The following is a 19,358-nucleotide window of genomic DNA, read 5'->3' as shown; positions in this document are numbered from 1 at the left end:
TTGTTCTATTCTCTAACTAGGAGTGGAATTATAGCTTTCATGAAGCTTCAGTAATCCTTATGTTTCGATCGAAGTTGGAGTGGCAACTCTTACAAAAACACTGTCATAAATGAAAATCAAGATCCTCACTGGAATGAGCTTTTTCATGTCGACCTCGCTCATTTTTCATCGAAAGTGGAGTTCACTATTAAGCACAATGATCGTTTTCAAGAAAAGCTCATACATATTGTGGTGATACCTATCCGAAGATTTGGATTGGCGATGAGATTAACGACTTGCTTCTGGTGCTTAATTCCTATGGTAAGCGTTCAGCCTGATTCTACATTGAGTTCGTCAATTCAGTTTAGTTTGGATTAATTAAACTCGATTATGCCCTTATGTTTCACACTCAATTGGAGGTGTATGGTTTTAGCATTGTGATATGGATATAAGTCTTCAGTTTCTATATTATATAACACAATCTACTTCAAAAATATCAACAAAAACATGTGTATAACTAAAGGCACTTGCATATGACCTTAGATTTCTGATTTTACTATTTGCAGGAGGTGGAATTTGAGGAATGTTTCATTTTCATATGTCCCAATGCCCATATATGACGATATGAAGGGAAAATAACACTGCATTTTTTGGGATTTTCCATGTGATGTTTCTATAGTTTGTTAGGTCCCTATAATACTAGTGATTCCCCCATTACTATTGTCATTGTATCCCTTATTGTTATTATTGTGCCCCTATTGTCCCATATTATTATTAGTGTGCCCCATAAGAACCCACTATTGTTATTATTGTGCCCTTTTGTTATTACTGTTATGTCAACTTGATTATATTGTGACCCCTTAAACTCATATATATAGAAGGGAGGTTTAGTCATTTGTATCATCCAAGAATTCTTCATTTGTGTAGTGTAAAGGAGGTTTCCCCCTCGAAGAGGCTGAATTCTAAGGTGTTGATCTATCTTTTCTATATTTTTGTGAGTTGGTTTCATAACATTTGGTATCACAGCTTTGGATTCTAGGGTTTTGCTACTCTAAACAGGTTATCGTGGCATTTTCTCTATAACATTTTTTCTGCGACATTTCAGAAGCTAAAGCAGAAACCCATTTGAGCCGAAATTGTTCTAAACTTCAAGTCCAAATTTCAGAGCTTTTCTTGCTATGTTTTTGGAGATATGATCTGAGGAAGTTATGGTTTTCGTAGACTCTCGAATTACAATCCAAACAGGTGACCTGGGAAAAATCTCATAAATTTTGTTTTATGCATCAAATTGAAATTTCATCAAAAGTTTTAGAAAGGGGACGACCTATAGTTTTTTGTATCTTTGTTTCAAGTAATAAGGTGGAAACAGTGACACGTGGCACTTCGTACAAGTTCACTCTAATGAACTAGTCTATAATCGGGTCACCGTGGTACATTTAGCATAACTCTTCCTTGGAGAATCCAATCTTGATCAGACTTGTGGGGATAGGAAGACAACTCAAAGGGATACTGCAGGACTTGATTTCAGATATTAGAGTTCTCCAGTTACATAGATACAACATATTCAATATCAGTCTCTTACAAAGTGAAAAAAAGACGTGTGTTTTTTTTTTTTTTTTTTTTTTTTTTTTTTTTATGTTTGCAAACAAAAGATTGGTTTGAAAATTTAGTTTGAAGGAATTCAAAGGGAATAGTGAAGAATTATTAGCATTAATTGATGCCCAGAAGAAAGAAAATTGAAACACCTAGTAGGCGACCTGAAATCTCTAGCATGACTCATGAAGAAGAGGAAACAATGCAACATGATATATCACAATTACAAGATCAAGTACAAAAAATTTGACTCTCACAAAAGGTAACTGAAGTTAAGATGGATGGCGAGGAAGCTAAGATGAAAGTCATGGATGCTAAGATGAATGGCATGGATGATATGATGGAAGAAATGAAGATAAATTTGAATAAGCTGCTACAAGAAATGGTTAATAATGGTGAAACGGTAGTAAAGGAAACTCATGATGAGAACAAAGGAAATGTTACTCATGATTTCATAGACTCTAATGTTGGATTGAAGACCCACCATGTTCCAAAAATAGATATGAGGAAGTTTGATGGCAAGGATCGCAGAACGTGGATATTACTTTTGGAGAAATTTTTCGATCTCCATAATGTGCAAAAGACACAAAATTTACATATTACAACATTATATTTGGAATCAAATCAGTTTGTACGGTATGGATGGCTTTGCCCTCATAAACAAATTGTCACTTGGGCAATTTTTATGGAAGAAATGATAGCACATTATGAGGATACAAAAAGAAACACTTATTTTAGCCAATTGATCAATCTCAAACAAAAGGGTTCAATGAAGGAGCACATTGAGGACTTCCAAAAATTAAACATAAGGGTAAAAGATATTCCAGAGGAGCATAGGATTGATGTGTTCATAAGGACTTTAAAAGATAATATGCAACATGAGGTTCACCTTTGGGAACCTAATTCATTGGAGAAAGCATTCAGGTTAGCAAGAAAAATGGGAAAAAAAATTATGGGAACTAGGAAGCCTACCACTCACAACTATAAAGATGGAAGTGTTGTTGGTCCTAACCTTCTACAACCTACAAGGTTGACACCACAACAATTGGAAGAAAAAAGAGCAAAAGGGCTTTGTTACAATTGTCATAGAAAATACACTAAAGGTTATAAGTGTGCTGAGAAGAAATTATTCTACATGGATTTTGAAGACGAGGATAAAAAGGAACAAGAAATTTCAAAAGAAGAGGATATACTCCAGGAACAAACCCTAGATAAAGAAGAAATCAATCTGACTATATCTTGTAATGCATTGGCTTGAATTACTACTCCTCAAACTATCAAGATAGAAGGACATATCAAGAAAAAAAATTAATAGTGTTGACTGATCCGGGAAGTACCCATAATTTTATTCATTTTAAGACAGCCAAGGAATTGAATTGCTTCCTATATCTAGCACCAGATTTTCAATTGATGGTTGCAAGTGGAGAAACCATAAATTCCTCTATAAAGTGCCATAATATCAAGTTATCCATGGGAGAATATGTATTGAATAACCCAATGCTTTCTATTCCAGTGGGTCATGGTGATGTCATATTAGGAGTCTAATGGTGACAATCTTTGGGTACAATAACTTTTAATTTTCAGGAAATTTTCATGAAATTTTGTGCGTAACGAAAGGAGGTTGAATTAAGCGGTATTTTAGGGAAATCAAGAAAGATAATTAGCTCTAACAGCATGATAGATCTTCTAAATAAGGAACAATGAAGTGTAATTTCACAATTATGTTCGCTAGAGGTTCCCACATCAAAATCATATATTTCTCTAGATCTCCAAAAAGTCTTGGACAATCATTCCAAAGTATTTGAGACTCCCAAACACCTCCCACCTATCCCTGACCATGATAATGCTATTCATTTGGTTCCAGGAAGTGTTGCTCCAAACATTAGGCTGTACAGATATCCCTATGCCCAAAAGAGTGATATTGAACATATGGTTGCAGAAATGCTGAAGGCCGGTATAATTCAACCTAGTCAAAGTTCTTTCTCTACTCGAGCAGTATTGGTGCACAAGAAGGATCGACCATGGCACATGTGTTCGGATTATAGGGAGCTCAACAAGCTCACTATTAAAGATAAATTTTCCATTCCTGCCATTGATAAATTATTGGATGGATTGCATGGATCAGTTTACTTCATCAAGTTGGATCTTCTTTCAGGATATCATCAAATTAGAATGAACACTGAAGACATTCTAAAAACAACATTTAGAACTCATGAGGGTCATTATGAATTTTTGGTCATGCCTTTTGGCCTTACCAATGCACCTTCTAAATTTCAAGGTTTGATGAATTCCATTTTCAAACCCTTCCTTAGATAATATGTGTTAGTATTTTTCGATGATATACTAATCTACAACATGTCTTGGAAGGATCATGTTCAACATGTTGACAGGGTTCTCAAACTATTGGAGGAGAAACAATTATATGAAAAAATATCCAAATGTTTCTTTGGAGTAAAAGAGGTGGAATATCTGGGTCATATTATATCTCATGACGGTGTTAAGGTAGACCCCATCAAAATTAAAGCCATTAAGGAATGGAAAACCCCACATCCATAAAGCATCTGCGACGATTTCTTGGGTTGGCAGGGTATTATCACAAGTTTGTTAAGAATTATGGGAAAATAACAGCACCTCTAACCGCATTATCCAAGAAAGATGCATTTTCATGGACTCCAGAAGCAACAAAGGCCTTCAAACATCTTAAAGAAGAAATATGCCAAGACCAGGTCTTAGCTATGCTGGACTTCGCAAAAACCTTTATTGTGGAATGTGATGCTTCAAGAAATGGAATTAGTGTTGTTTCAATGGAATATCAAAGACCCAGTTCTTTCGAAAGTCATCCAATCAAAGAAAAGTATTTACATAAAGCCATTTATGAGAAGGAAATGTTGGCAATAAGACATGTGCTTACAAAATGGCAACCCTGCCTAATGGGAAGACACTTCAAGGTAAAAAAGATCATGATAGTCTTACACAATTTTTAGAACAAATATTATCCTATGAAGAGAAACAAAATGGGTCACAAAGATGTTTGGTTATGACTTTGAAATCATCTACCAAAAAGGAAAGAAAAATGTTGTGGCAGATGCACCCTCAAGGAAGGATGAGGATGTGGAAGCATTGTTGTGTGCCATTTCTATTATCCAACCAGATTGGATAAACGAAGCAAGGGTTGAATGGAAGAATGACGAAGAAGTGTGGTCACTCATTCAAAAGATAAAACAAGATCTTAGTACATCTAATACATTTAGATAGAAAAATGATTCGTTATGGTACAAAGATCACTTATACCTATGTAAGAATTCCCAACTCAAAAAAAATATTCTTATGGAATTGCACACTTCTCAGTTAGGAGGGCACTCGGGATTTTCAAAACTTACCACAAGATTATTGGATGGCATTAAATCAAATATTCAAAAGTTTGTGGTGGAATGGTTGGTTTACCAACAAAATAAAGCTGGAAAAATTAAGATCCCAGGTCTACCACAACATTTATCCAATCCAAGCCAACGTTGGGAGGAGGTTTCAATGGGTTTTATCACAGGTTTACCCAAGTCCAAAGGAAAGAGTGTCATCATGGTGGCAGTTGACAGACTTACCAAGTATCCAGACTTTTGTGCATTATCGCATCCATTTAAAGCCAATACAATTTATACTGCATTTATGGAAACAATTCAAAAGCTACACGGAAACCCAAAGATTATTGTAAGCGACAGAGATCCCATTTTCATTGGAAATTTTTGGACATAATTATTTTCCTGTCTTGGTACTCAGTTAGCTCTTAGCTCATCTTATCATCCTCAATCTGATGGGAAAACTAAGGTAGTAAACAAATGTTTGGAAGGATATCTTCATTTCTTTGTATCTGATAAACAGACATAATGGGTCAAATGGTTGCCTCTGGTCGAATGGTGCTATAACACTTCCTTCCATACTGCAACAAAAATTAGCCCATTTATGACACTTTATGGATATCATCCACCATCCATCACATCATATTTAAGAGAAAATTCTAAGGTTCAAGTAGTGGAACATCGCATTGAGCATAAACAACAAGTTCTCCAACTCTTAAAGGATAACCTCATCTTCACGCAGAATAGAATGAAAGAACAAGTAGATCAACATTGCAATGAAAGAAGTTTTGATGTAGGTGACTGGGTATTCCTACGACCACAACCATATAAACAAATGTCTCTGAAGCAAGCTAGGAAGGATAATAAATTATCACCACAATATTATGGTCTGTAGAAGGTGTTGCAAAAGTTTGGTACTATGGAATACAAATTGGAGCTTCCTGCAGCTTCCCGGTGCACTCGATTTTCCATGTTTCATGTTTAAAGAAGGTTATAGGTGACAAGCTCCCAGTTCAAACAATATTGCTAGAACATGATGATGAAGGAAAAATCATATTGGAACTGGAAGCAGGTACAAAAACAAGAACTTGATAGCAACTAAATCGATCAATTTCGGAGTATCTCATCAAGTGGAAGAACTTATCTGCTAAAGATTCCACATGGGAGGCTGAGAATTTCATGCGGAAGCATCCAAAACTACTCAAGAGTTGAGGAGAACACTTTTTGGAAGGAGAGGGGCATGTTAGGTCCCTATAATACTAGTGATTCCCCCATTATTATTTTCATTGTAGCCCTTATTGTTATTATTGTGCCCCTATTGTTCCCATATTTTTATCATTGTGCCCCATATAAAACCACTATTATTATTAGTGTACTCTCAAGGATGCGGCCCATGTCTCTTCTCAGCTGCATTAAACTTATTTTAAGGAACAATATTCTCCTTCTCACCTGCATCTTGAGGTCTTCCCCTCTTTGGTGCCACTTCCCTTTAAATTTCTCATTGCCCTTGAAATCAATCTTAGGCTCATTTTTACAATTTTATTGCTCATAACAATGCTTCAGCTTCGTGATGGCTTCCTCCAATGACCGAGGCTCATTAAACTCAATATGGTCTTTATATGCTACTAGAAACCCACTGATGAACCTCTTAATCTTTTCTTTATCATCCGTGAGCTAAGGCACATAGCTCAAAAACCCTACAAACTTGTTATTATACTCATCATGTCTAATAGAAATTACATAAAAATTTCTATTATGTACCTTTTACTGACAGATTTTGCTTAAAAGATATATATTATCTTATATTACATAATCACAACAACCATTTTGTAAGAAAAAACAAATTGTCTTTGATCATTACGGTCTAAAATGGATTGTGAGATGATTGACATTCCTGAAAAATATCTAGATATGTTGCTTCAAGAATTTGCATATGATCCTGTTCGCCTACCGCTCAGAGAAGACCCAGCTCAGGTTCTATACAACCGGACAACATTGGAGACTATATGGGAGGCCAAGCACGAGGCAGTTGATCCATTTACCTGCTGGCCCTTAGACATTAGCAATGTCATTCCCCAGGCCGAGCTGAGACAGGAAATGCAACGATAAATAATAAACAACTCAAGCCTAACCCTAGGGCTGGATGTCATTTCGGACTATACTCAAGTCTTGAGCGAAGCAGAGATGAGAATTTTCATGAAGGGATTGGTTTCCAATTATGAACGCCTTGTAAATGTTGAGGAGGAAAAGGGAGGCGTGGAGGCAGAGCACTGTCGGAAAGTGTTGTGGCAGAAATTCAATCTGCTCCGTCTTTATTGGCAATACCGGAGGGAAAACAGGGTTGTGTTTTGTTCAATAAAGAGGATACGAATACTTGTTGCAGGTGTTATTAAATGGACGGTTTTCTCTTTTATGCTCTCACCACTTCTCTTCACGTGATATTTTGAAAGAATTGTGCAAGATTGTGGATGCCATTGGTTTGAAGGATACCAATTTTCCTCCGCAGCTTTTGGTCCCGATTGCTGCCGCTCTGTGTTACCTTCTAACGCGATGCGATCAAGTGAAAATAGAGGCAATGATTTTAAGAATTTATCATGGGATGTTTTACGACTTGAACATTGAAATTCTATCTACGTCTATGCTCGATTATTTCTGCACCTTGACAGTCCACGTCACTCTCCATACGTTAGGGCGTGAGAATTTCAGCGATATAGCTAATGAAGACGTCTACAACGGAATGGCGATCCTAAAGGCTGCCTTGATGAATTATCGAATGAGTTTCACCGACTTTGAGTCTAAATATGCCGGCGTTCTAGTTGATTCAGTAATTCTTTGCATCTCGCGTTTGCATTACCTGCACCAAGCAGCTATAACTGATAAAAATGAGGATGATAAAGCGACGACTGTTGATCTAATTAGTGTAGCACTTGAAGGAGGGCTCTGGTTAATTAATTCTATACTTACATCCACGTCTCATGAATAAGGAGAAAATGAGTTTTTCTCGGAGTCGAAGGAGACGCTGCAAGAATCAGATATAGTAACACAAATTGTCCAAATGATTTCAAAAAAACCAAATCTATATAATTTTATCGATTTTGAATATTTTCAATGTAGTTAAATTTAATATTTCATAATTCAGCAAATATTATTTTTCATTTTCCCAACATTTTATTAATCAATTTATACACATGTTTTATTTTTTTAACATTTTAATCATTCATATATATAAATATTTGGAAAATTTAAATATTTTTTTTTTATATTTATAGAACAATAAATATATTTTCTAAAATCACTATAATTTTATTAACTTTTTTTAGTAATATCAAAAAAAAATTATATTTATATTCATATTGACATATTTTATAAATCTTAAAAATAAAAATTCACTACACAAATATATAAAAATATGCATGAAGATTGCAACTATATAGGTATGACATAATATGTGAGGTAGTTATCTAAATGGCCTCATTTTATGCAAAGGCTACAATATGACTTTAAAATTATGCTATTGTTAAATTGAAAAACATGGAAACATCAACAATAAATTACTATGAGCTAAATTTCAGCGAAATTGGACTGAATTCCCACTGATTGTGACACATTAATGGATAATTACAACACTTAACAGTTGGTTGGAATTAGATTCTCCAACGCCCCCCTAATTACAACCACAAAAAAAAATTAATGTAAGGTGCACGCTGGTCTTAGTCTCAGCTAGGCTTACAATTTAAAAAAAATTATTTCGACAAGATTTCCTTTTTTCTTCTCTTCTTCCAAATCTTGTAGCCTCTAAATTGTTTCATCTTTTTATTCTTTATGTATCCTTCAAACCTCACTTTCTTCGTTTCTTGGTGCAGGTCTTATATTGTTATAGGTTGTCTAAGCATGTCTTGGATTCCTTTAAAAAATGGCTTGTCTATGGACTGGTGCCACATGTAATCTTTTGTTTTATGCCTTTCATCATCAATATTTTTCTGCAACATAACACTAAATAAAAAATTATCTCTTCATGACTCCACTTCATGAAAATATCATTGATGTTTTTATCATGCATGTTGTCTTCAACCTTTGTTTCTGCATCTTCTATATATACTTTATCAATGCATGTCTTGCAAGCCTTGCTTCAAGGAACTTTAACTCTTCTTCATAATATTCTTGCTTAACTGCCGGAAATTAATGTTACGATTAAAAATATTTGCAGAACCATGATAGTTATGTTCTTTATTCTCTTCTTTTGTCACTTCAGGTGCTTCAAAGAGGTTTTCTTCCAATTGGTTTTCACTCTCAAGTGAGGTTCTCTCACCAAATACCATCATTTTCATAACATGTTTTTGTTGCACCATTTGCAACTATTCATCATTAGGAAACATGATTTCATGAAACAGAACATCAACCAATTGAATTGTTGGATTCACCATAACATTTGCCACTCCAATGGCAATTCATTGTCATCAACAACCTTTGTTGTTGGATTGATCAAATCTTCATTCACTTGTGGTTGTGCACAATAGGGTTCACGAGCACCTTTGTGCTCCTTCTTTTCTTCTTCTACAAACTCTTTATATTCATCATCCATTTGTGGCTGAACATAGTGGGATTCATGAGCATCTGTGTGCTCTTTCTATGCTTCTTCTACAAATTCTTCACATTCATCATACACTTGTCATTGAGTATAGTGCGATTCACCAAACTCTTTATCTTCAACTATATTACTCCTCCTTAGACCGAAAATCCTCTTAAGGGTATCCAAATCTTCCTTGGCTGACATTGCATTTGTGATGAGTGGTACAATGTTGTCATCTACAAATTCTTTTAGGCATTTGTATGTGAGGGCATTCTTTTTCCTTTCTCATTTCTGAATCTTTCAAAAAAACTTCATACATCTCTTGTTGTTGTTTCAACTGTGCTAGCCTCTTGATTTTTCCCATGTTTTTAGCACTAGTGCACTATCACCCAACAAACAAATCAAACTTCAAACATTGTGACTACTTGCAATAAAAAAATTTCACAATGGATTCTCTACTGCTCAATTTCTAGAGATAGATTAGTATACAAATTCTCTACAAAGGTGAGCTTTTAGAAAAGCTTTCATAAACCCTTTTAATGCACATAATTTTTTTGAACAAAGTCTCTTTTGTTTTTAATACAACTTCTTTGAAAAATTGAATATCATTGGCCTTTTTGAAAAAAAAAACGCATATGAGAAATGACCTTTTCTTAAAAGCCTTTCTGAAAAACAAATTAGTACATTTGAAAAAACTCACGGAAGGCCCTTTTTGATCTAATAAAAAAACTCATGAAATCCGCTTTTTCTTTCATACTCTAAATATTCATGCTTGGATTACCAGTACACCATAAGGAATCCCTTTCGAGAGAAGGCATATTTGGATAAACGAGTAATTTGATTTAATTAGACTAAAGGTGTTCGCTTTTCTAGATTGGGTTGGACAAGCCCTGTTCATTCGAGCCAATCCTCACCCTACATTTTCGTCATTCTTTCCAAATAAAAATTGACACGTGCCATTACAAGACATCATGTAATTTGTTGTGTCGTTTCTTGACCATCAATGAATTTCACCTGCATGGAAGTTGCTTCTCTATGGCTGTGTTTCGCCTCTAGCATCACCATAAGATTATCACTACTTATTGTGCAATATGCAAAATAATTTGGATTTTGAGTTTCCAACTAGAGGAGATCTTGAGGGTGCTCCTGATGAACCCATATGACGAGCTCGACTTGGTGAGGAAGATCACATCCATCGTCATTGCCTCGCACATTTCAAAGCTTGAAGCAGACAATGGAAAGATCAGTCACAAGATCACTCAGATAGATCAGCTCATCTACGAACTCCGTGAGAAAATTACACAACTTGACCATACCTTGCAGCAAGCCAGTGACCACTTTGCCCGGGCACTCGATGAGAAGAGAAAACTTGTGAATGAGAGAAATCTAACCTGGTATGAATTAAGCTTAAACTCTAGGCCTTACTGGTAAGCATGTCTATTTTGTCTTAATCCAATAATCAAAATAGGCTAGAGTGGAGAAGATCCTACTAAAAGGGAAAAAACCCATTTCTAATCCCCCAAAACCTGAACTAAGATTTAATGTAGTGTGGCATTATGTTAACACTTCGTGACTGAATAATTCTACAACCTTTGGTAGTATTAGACAAGGTTGAGGATTTTTTTATGGTATAGTATATTCATATGTCCTGGTCGAGTAAGTATTCTTCACGTAATATTTTCTTTTGAATGGCTTAGGAAATCAATGGGTTTTCTCAACCTAGGGAACATAATTCTTACTCAAAGCCTAATAGAGGATTTAGTGCTGGAATTATTGAAGTTTGTTCTATTTTGTCAGACTAGAGAACTTGTTAATTTTTTGGGAGTTATTTATTTGTATGACCGTGTAGACTTGACACGAGCCTATTGTTCTATTCTCCAACTTCGAATGGAATTATAGCTCTCATGAAGCTTCAGTAATCCTTATGTTAGATATAAGTTGGAGTGACAACTGTTGCACAAACTGTGTCATAAACAAAAACCAAGATCCTCACTGGATTGAGCATTTTCATGTTGACCTCACTCATTTTTCGTTGAAAGTGGAGTTCATTGTTAAGGACAGTGATCATTTTTGAGCAAATCTCATACGAATTTTGGTGATCCCTATCCAAATATTTTGATGGGTGATGAGATTAACAACTCCCTTTCATTGCTTAATTCCTATGGTAAGCCTTTCACCCGATTCTATGTTGTTTTCATCAATTCCGTTCAGTTTGGATTAATTAAACTCGATTTTGCCCTTACATTTCACATTCAACTAGGGGTGTATGGTTTTATCATTGAGATATGGATATAAGTCTTCAGTTTCTAGATTGTATAACACAATCTACTTCAAAAAGATCAACAACAACATGTGTATAACTAAAGGCACTTGCATGTGACCTTAGATTTCTAGTTTTGCTATTTGCAGGTGGTGGAACCTAAGGAATGTTTCATTTTTAGATGTCCCAATTCCCATATATGACGAGATGAAGGGAAAATACCACTGCATTTTCTAGGATTTGGCATGTGATGTGTGTTATAGTTTGTTAGGTCCCCATAATACTAGTGATTCCCCATTAGTATTTTCGTTGTATCCGTTATTGTTATTATTATGCCCCTATTGTCCCCATATTATTATTAGTGTGCCCCATAGAAAACCACTATTGTTATTATTGTGCCCTTTGTTATTACTGTTATGTCGGCTTGATTATATTGTGACCCCTTAAACTCATATATATAGAAGGGAGGTATAGTCATTTGTAACATCCAAGAATTGTTCATTTGTGTAAAGTAAAGGAGGTTGCACCATTGAAGAGGTTGAATTCTAAGGCATTGATCTATCTTTTATATCTTTTTGTGAGATAGTTTCATAACATTTCCTATCAGAGCTTTGGATTCTAGGGCTTCGCTACTCCAAGCAGGTCTTCATGGAATTTTCGCTATAACTTTTTTTCTGCGGAATTTCAGAAGCTAAAACAAAAACAAATTTGAGCCGAAATCGTTCTAAACTTCGGGTCTGAATGTTAGACCTTGTCTCACTATTTTCGGAGATATGATCTGAGGAAGTTAGGGTCTTGGTAGACTCCTGAATTACAGTCCAAATAGGTGACCAGGGGAAATCCTCATAACTTTTGCTCAGTGCATCAAATTGAAATTTCGTAATTTTCAAAAAGAGGATAGCCTTTAGTTTTCTTTATATCCATTTCAAGCACTAAGGTCGAAACAATAATCTGTGGCACTTCATATAAGTTCGCTCTACTGAACTAGTCTATAATCAAGTCACCATGGTAGATTTAGCAGAACTCTTCCTTGGAGAATCCAATCTTGGTCAGACATGTGGGGTTAAAAAAAGGACTCAAAGGGCTACAACAAGACACAATTTCAGATATTCAAGATCTGTAGTTTCATAGATACAATAGATTCAATATCGAACTCTTACAAAGTGAAAAAAATGTGTGTAGTTTTTTTTTAAAGTTTGCAAAAGATTGGTTTGAAAAATTAGTTTGAAGGAATTCAAAGGGAATAGTGAATATTTATTAGCATTAATTGATTCCCCGAAGAAAGAAAATGGAAACACCTAGTAGGCGACCTGAAAGCTCTATCATGAATCGTGAAGAAGAGGAAGAAATGCAACATGATATATCAAATTTACAAGACCAATTACAAAAAATTCACTCTCAAAAGGTAACTAAAGCTAACATGGATGGCATGGAAGCTAATATGAATGGCATGGATGCTAAGATGAATGGCATGGATGATAAGATGGAAGAATTGAAGATAAATTTGAATAAGTTTCTACAAGAAATGGTTACTAATGGTCAAAGGGTAATAAAGGAAACTCCTGAAGAGAAGAAAAGAAATGTTAATCATGATTTCATAGACTCTAATGTTGGATTGAAGACCCACCATGTTCCAAAAATCGATATGAAGAAGTTTGATGGCAAGGATCCTGCAACATGGATACTACAGATGGAGCAATTTTTCAATCCGCATAATGTGCAAAATACACAAAAGGTACGTATTGAAAGTTTATATTTGGAACCAATTCCATTTGTATGGTATCAATGGCTTTTCTCTCATAAAAAAATTGTCACTCGGGCAATTTTTATGAAAGAAATGATAGCACATTACGAGGATACAAAAAGAAACACCTTTTTAAGCCAATTGATAAATATCAAACAAAAAGTTTCAATGATGGAGCACATTGAGGACTTCCAAAAATTGAACATAAGGGTAAAATATATTCTAGAGGAGCATAGGATTGATGTGTTCATAGGGACTTTAAACGATAATATCCAATGTGAGGTTCGCCTTTGGGAACATGATTTATTGGAGAAGGCATTCAAGTTAGCAAGAAAAATGGAAAGCAAAATTATGGCAACGAGGAAGCCTACCACTCACAACTATAAAGATGGAAGTGTTGTTGGCCCTAGCCTTCCACAGCATACAAGGTTGATAGCACAAAAATTGGAAGAAAAAAGAGTAAAAGGTCTTTCTTATAGTTGTGATAAAAAATACACTAAAGGTCATAAGTGCGCTGAGAAGAAATTATTCTACATAGATTGTGAAGAGGAGGAAGAAGAGGAACAAGAAATGTCAAATTTTGTGTAGAAGGAAGTTGAATTAAGGGGTATTGCAAGGAAACCGAGAAAGATAATCAGCTCTAACCTATGAAAAAGCTTCTAAAGAAGGAACAATGAGGCGTAATTTCAAAATTACATTCGCTAGAGGTTCCCACATCGAAATCATCTATTTCTCCATATCTCCAAAAAGTCTTGGACAGTCATTCCAAGTTATTGGGGACTCCCAAAGGCCTCCCACCTATTCGTGACCATGATCATGCTATTCATTTGATTCCAGGAAGTGTTCCTCCAAACATCAGGTCGTACAGATAACCCTATGCCCAAAAGAGTGAAATTGAACATATGGTTGCAGAAATGCTAGAGGCTGGTATAATTCAACCTAGACAAAGTTCTTTCTCTGCTCTAGTGGTATTGGTGCACAAGAAGGATGGTTCATGGTGCATGTGTCCAGATTATAGGGAGCTCAACAAGCTCACTATTAAAGATAAATTTCCCATTCCTATCATTGATGAATTATTAGATGAATTCCATGGATCAATTTACTTCACCAAGTTGGATCTTCGTTCAGGATATCATCAAATCAGAATGAAGACTGAAGACATTATGAAAACAACATTTAGAACTCATGAGGGTCACTATGAATTTTTGGTCATGCCTTTTGGCCTTACCAATGCACCTTCTACATTTCAAGGATTGACGAATGTCATTTTCAAACCCTCCCTTAGAAATTTGTGTTAGTATTTTTCGATGATATACTAATCTACAACATGTCTTGGTAGGATCATGTTCAACATGTTGACAGGGTGCTCAAACTATTGGAGGAGAAACAATTATATGAAAAAAGCTCCAAATGTTTCTTTGGAGTACAAGAGGTGGAATATCTAGTTCATATTGTATCTCATGAAGGTGTTAAGGTAGACCCCAACAAAATTAAAGCCATTAAGGAATGGAAAATCCCCACATCTATAAAGCATCTGCGACGATTTCTCGGGTTGACAGGGTATTATTACAAGTTTGTTAAGAATTATGGGAAAATAGTAGTACCTCTAACAACATTATTGAAGAAAGATGCATTTCCAGGGACTCCAGAAGCAACAGAGGCCTTCGAACATCTTAAAGAAGAAATGTGCCAAGCACCGACCTTAGCTGTGTAAGACTTCACAAAAACCTTTATTGTGCAATGTGATGCTTCAAGAAATGGAATTGGTGATATTTTAATGCAAGATGAAAGACCCATTGCTTTTGAAAGTCATCCAATCAAAGGAATGTATTTACGGAGAGCTATTTATGAGAAGGAAATGTTGGCAATACTACATGCACTTATGAAATGGTGACCTTACCTAATGGGAATACACTTCAAGGTAAATATCGATCATGATAGTCTTTAATACTTTTTAGAACAAAGATCATCCTCTAAATAGAAACAAAAATGGGTCACAAAGATGTTGGGTTGTGACTTTTAAATCATCTACAAAAAAGGGAAGCAAAATGTTGTGGAAAATGCACTCTCAATGAGGGATGAGGATGTGGAAGCATTGTTCTGCGCCATTTCTATTATCCAACTAGATTGGATAAACAAAGCAAGGGATGAATGGAAGAATGACAAAGAAGTGTGGGCATTCATTGAAAAGCTACAACAAGATCCCAATACATCTGATACATTTAGCTAGAAAAGTGATTTGTTATGGTACATAGATCGCTTATACCTATGTAAGAATTCCCAACTCAAACAAAAGATTCTTACGGAATTGTGCACTTCTCCATTAGGAGGGCACTCGGGATTTTTAAAAACTCACCACATGATTAAGATGGAGTTTTTTTGGGATGGCCTTAAATCAGATATTCAAAATTTTGTGGCGGAATGTTTGGTTTTCCAAGAAAATAAAGTTGAAAAAATTAAGACCCCAGATCTATTACAACCTTTATCCATTACAAGCCAATGTTGTGAGGAGGTTTCAATGGATTTTATCACATGTTTACCCATGTCCAAAGGAAAGAGTGTCATCATGGTGGTAGTTTAAAGACTTACCAAGTACGCACACTTTTGTGCAGTATTGCATCCATTTAAAGCCCATATAGTTTATATTGCATTTATGGAAACAATTCAAAAGCTACATGGAAACCCAAAGATTATTCTAATTGATAGAGATCTACACTACAGGATCCCATTTTTATTGGAAATTTTTGGACATAATTATTTTCTTGTGTCGGTACTCAGTTAGCTCAAAGCTCATCTTATCATCCTCAATCTAATGGGAAAACTGAGATAGTAAACAAATGTTTGAAACGATATATTCGTTCCTTTGTATCTGATAAATAGACACAATGGGTCAAATGGTTGCCTCCTACTGAATGGTGGTATAACACTTCCTTCCACACTGCAACAAAAAAGACCCCATTTATGGAACTTTATGAATATCTTCCACCATCCATCACATCATATTTAAGAGAAAATTATAAGGTTCAATTAGTGGAACATCACATCGAGCATCAACAACATTTTCTCCAACTCTTAAAGGATAACCTCATGTTGGCGCAGAATACAATGAAACAATAGCTAGATCAACATCGTAACGAAAGAAGTTTTGATGTAGGTGACTAGGTATTCCTACGGCTACAACCATATAAACAAATGTCCATCAAGCAAGCTAAGAAGGATAATAAATTATCACCAAAGTATTATGTTTCGTACAAGGTGTTGCAAAGGATTGGTACTATGGCATACAAATTGGAGCTTCCTGCAGCTTCCCAAGTGCACCCAGTTTTCCATGTTCATGTTTAAATAAGGTTATAGGTGACAAGCTCCAAGTTCAAACAATATTGCCAGACCTTGATGAGGAAGGAAAAGTCATATTGGAACCAGAAGGAGTCACAAAAACAAGAACTCAACAGCTACAAAATCGATCAATTTTGGAGTATCACATCAAGTGGAAGAACTTATCCGATGAAGGTTCCACATGGGAGGATGAAAATTTCATACAAAAGCATCTAGAAATACTCAAGCATTGAGGACAAAACTTTTCAGAAGGAGAGGGGCATGTTATGTCCCTATAATACTAGTGATTCCCCCATTACTATTGTCATTGTAGCCCTTATTGTTATTATTGTGCCCCTAATGTCCCTATATTGTTATTAGTGTGCCCCATAGAAACCCACTATTGTTATCAATGTGCTCTCCAGGATGTGGCCCATGTCTCTTCTCAATTGCGTTAAAATTATTTTAAGGAACAACATCCTCTTTCTCACCTACGTCTTGAGGCCTTCCCTATTTGGCGCCACTTCCCTTTAAATTTATCATTGCCCTTCAAAACACTCTTTAGCTCATTTTTACAATTTTATTGCTCATAACAATGCTTCAGTTTCCTGATGGCTTCCCCCAGTGACCGAGGCTCTTTAAACCCAATCTGTTCTCTATATGCTACTAGAAACCCACTAATGAACCTTTGAATCTTTTCCTTATCATCCGTGAGCTAAGGCACATACCTCAACAACCCTAGAAACTTGATATTATACTCATCATCTTTCATAGAACCCATCTACAACTCATAAATCACTTTATCTCTGTCATCATAATACCATTCAGATAGGTACTTCTTCTTGAAGAGTCTCTCAAACTCATCCCAAATCAACTTTTCTTCTAAAATTCCTTTGACATTCTTCACATATTACCACTATATATATGATTTCCCTTTAAGATTGAATGTAGCTATCTTGGCTTTCATGTTCTTTGAATAGTTATGCAATCTAAGAATTTCTTCATCCCAAGAAACCACACCTTTTCATCTTCTGACTTCTTCATCTCTCCATCAAATGTAGGGTACTTGAATTTCTTGAACTCCTCAGGAATGTACTCACTTCACCTATAAGGATGATGGTGATGATGGATCCAAGATGAGGAACTAGAATGAAAAATATACATATCATTCCTCCTGTTAGGCGTATCCAAGTATTCTCCACCTTTGACTGTGTCCTCTCTATCTGAACCGTATCTTGATCGAGACTTGTTACAAGATTCCTCATTAGTCTTCTCTTCCTGTTCTTAGCTAATCCTTATTTCTCCCTCTCTTTGCATGTATGAAAAATATTGAATGATTTCTTTTAGTATGATTCAATACATCTGAGCAGACATAGGATGGTTACATGAAGTGATATATTTGTAGCAAAAGTTGGTAGGATATCAATGGCATGCACACCTAAAAGTTTTTTCTATAAAAAATATTAATACTTTTACATTTAATAGCTCTAACATTAGATTACAAATTAGATTTATAGTAGTTGTAGTTATGGATATTGTTGTTGTAAGGTTCATTTATTGTTATGTCAAGTCCATATCACCATTACATTTAGTACCAGCTAGGTTATACATGGGTGCATGATGTAATTTGCATCCCAATCCTTGTAAGCATCTTTTCTTAAATAAATATTGTAAGCCAAAACAAAGCTTTTTAATTTAAAATGCCTCTAAAATGTTAATTCATTGTTTTAACCATTATGTTTTGGAGATATAATAAGGTTAATTTTAGGAAGGACAATAATCATCATCATATATATATATATATATATATATATATCGAAAAAACAAAATCGATATAATTTTATCTATTTTGAATATTTTTAATGGTAGTTTGATTTGTTATTTCACAATTCAGAAAATATTATTTTTCATTTTTCCAACATTCTATTAATCAATTTATACACATCTTTTAGTTTTTTTAACATTTTAACCATTCATATATATAAATATTTGCAAAATTTTAATATTTTATTTTTATATTTATAAAACAATAAATATATATTCTTAAATCACTATTATTTTATTAACTTTTTTTTAGTAATATCAAAAAAATATTTTTATATTTATATTCATATTGACATATTTTCTATAAATGTAAAAAATAAAAATTCACTAGACAAATATATAAAAATATGCATGAAGATTGCAACTATATCAGTATGACATAAAATATGTGAGGTAGTTATCCACATGGCCTTATTTTATGCAATGGCTACAATATGACTTTAAAATTACGGTATTGTTAAACTAAAAAGCATGGAAACATCAACAATAAATTACTATGACCTAAATCTCAATGAAATTAGACTGAATTCCAACTGATTGTGACACTTGAATGGATAATTACAACACTTAGCAGTTGGTTGGAATTAGATTCTCCAACGCTCCCCTTAATTACAACCACAATGTTGGAATTAGATTCTCCAACGCTCCCCTAGGCTTACAATTTAAAATATTTGATTTCAACGAGATTTCCTTTTTTTTTTCTTTTTTCCAAATCTTGTA

Source organism: Pinus tabuliformis, chromosome 3_2 (assembly GCF_031772625.1).
Source record: "Pinus tabuliformis cultivar Carrire ecotype Pingquan chromosome 3_2, CPIR1, whole genome shotgun sequence".
NCBI lineage: Eukaryota > Viridiplantae > Streptophyta > Pinopsida > Pinales > Pinaceae > Pinus > Pinus tabuliformis.
The sequence above is the reverse complement of the archived record's forward strand: the minus strand, read 5'-3'. Positions refer to the sequence as shown.